Source organism: Grammomys surdaster, unplaced genomic scaffold, assembly GCF_004785775.1.
Source record: "Grammomys surdaster isolate TR1022 unplaced genomic scaffold, NIH_TR_1.0 310795, whole genome shotgun sequence".
NCBI lineage: Eukaryota > Metazoa > Chordata > Mammalia > Rodentia > Muridae > Grammomys > Grammomys surdaster.
Genome location: NW_021626146.1, coordinates 1 through 2,295, shown reverse-complemented (window position 1 = coordinate 2,295; position 2,295 = coordinate 1). Strand labels below are relative to the sequence as shown.

The 2,295-nt window shown below is 35.6% G+C and overlaps 1 pseudogene; it reads left to right on the top strand.

The window, feature by feature from the left end:
* Window positions 1-275: 275 nt before the first annotated feature.
* LOC114616231 lies at window positions 276-2,282 on the top strand (annotated as a pseudogene).
* Window positions 2,283-2,295: the final 13 nt, after the last annotated feature.

Genomic DNA, 2,295 nt, shown 5'->3' with positions numbered 1-2,295 from the left:
CACAATTGATTTTGTAGAGCTTGTCTGTTCTTTATATCTGTAATTGACACTTCTCTAGAAAGGCTGGATCCTATTCAAAGAGCTGAGAAATGACAGGGGTGAACATCATTATTATGCTTCCTTCTGATATGACTTGGTAGCTACAGTAGAACTTTGGTGTCAGGAAATCAGCGGTGCAAGGCCCAGAATTGTATGAATACATTGTCTATGAAGAAGACATGCCCAATGTTGTCTCTGTTGTGATTTCTTTTGTTCTCGTGTATGTGACATTCTAGAGTGCAGTGACTTTTGAGGACGTGCATGTGAACTTCAGTGAGGAAGAGTGGGCTTTGTTGGATCCTTCTCAGAAGAAGCTCTACAAAGATGTCATGCTGGAGACCTACAGGAACCTCAGTGCTATAGGTAAGACTGTGAACTCCCTTTCCTGATTAAAATTGGAGAAAACTGTTTATTTCCTTTGATGCACTTCTGTAATTCAATTGAGATAGATGCAGAATTTGGTATAGAAGTCATACATGACTCAAAGGTCCACTGAAGATACTAACCTACATTTTTTTTTTTTTTGAGACAGGGTTTCTCTATGTATCTCTGGCTGTCCTGGAGCTCACTCTGTAGACCAGGCTGGCCTCAAACTCAAAAATCCACCTGCCTCTGCCTCCCAAGTGCTGGGATTAAAGTCATGCACCACCACTGCCCGGCGTAACCTACATTTTAAATAATGTCCATGCATACGTATTCTGTTACTCTCTTTTAGGATTTAATTGGGAAGACCAAAATTTTGAAGATCATTGTCAAAGACCTAGAAGACTCCGAAGGTAATTTTCATGTGAAAGCTCCTACAAATTTGCCTTTGAATAAATTTTGAAATGTGCTGAAAATTTTAAGGAAAAGCAACAGTGTAAATAAGCACAGCTTTGAGTGTATTGATGATTGTTACATTCTAACAAAACCATGGTCCTCAGTGCCCTATATCTGATTTGTTTTTGCAAGGCATTCCTTTAAGAAAGAGGACATGGAAACAATGCCTTAGTGTATATCTCCATTTGAAACATAGCCCTATTAGAGCAACACTGTACAACTGGCAGTCTGTTTCTGCTTATTTTATAAAAGCTATACACATTGAATGGTTGATAAATATATGTCCCAAAGATTCTAAGATGAAAATAGTCTATAGTAAAACTAATGTTACTCATTTATTAGCAGTGACACTGCTAAGTTTATTGAGATGCACAGCTCATTGGTGGTTAGAAAACTGTTGTGCAGTAGCCTTTATGCCTACATCACATGTCTATGAGGAACAAAAAATCAAACTTTGTGAATGCAGTGTTCAAACTTTTCTTGGTTAGTCTTCCCTTCATAAGTATATAATATATCCTAATAGATACAAACTGTATGCAAAAGAGATATTGAAGGAACAATGTCCCTCTCTCTTTCTCTCTCTGAGAACACGTAGAAGATGTATAGTGGGTGGAAGTTAGTATAGACATTTGAACATGATACAAGTTTACAATTAATTTCTTTTCCAATTTCATTGGTAATACATCAGCAGCCTCATTCTGTAGAAAATTCTCTTCAGTATTAGGAATATAGAAATACTACTATATCTCTTGGCTCATTTTGCAAATAAATGATGCACAGTAGAGGAAAAATTGGAATACAGTTAGAGAGTTAAAGCTCTGAATTCTTCCACATTTTATCAAGTGTGAGAAAAACCTTTTATTCAAAAAGAATATGTAATCCTGAGTCATATAAGAAATGCTCATACAATCTTAGGATTGTTCAAAATGAAAAAAAAAAAAAAAGAATGGGAACTACATGAATATAAACAAAGTATTAAAATCTTAGTATCTGATTCCTCTTCATATTTAGATAAATAGTATCATTATTACTTACAGACAAATGTATTCATCAATGTGGTAAAGCTTTCACATGTACCAATTTTCTTCTCAGGCATGAAAGAACTCAGAGTGCAGAGAAACCCTCTGAATATACACAATATGGTAAAGCCTTTGCTTTAAATGCTCACAGTCATGCTCAAAGGCATGAAAGTTTTTATACAGGAAAGAAACCTTCTGAAGTTATTCAGTATGTCGAAGCCTTTGCACCTTACACAAGTCTCCAAATAAGTAAAAGAACACAAATTAGAGAGAAATCCTATGAATGTAATCAATGTGGTAAAGGTTTTGCAAAACACAGTCATCTTAGAAGTCATGAAAGAATTCATACTGAAGAGAAATCCTCCAAGTATAATAAATGTGATGAAGCGTTCTTACGTCCCTCGAGTCTTCACATGCA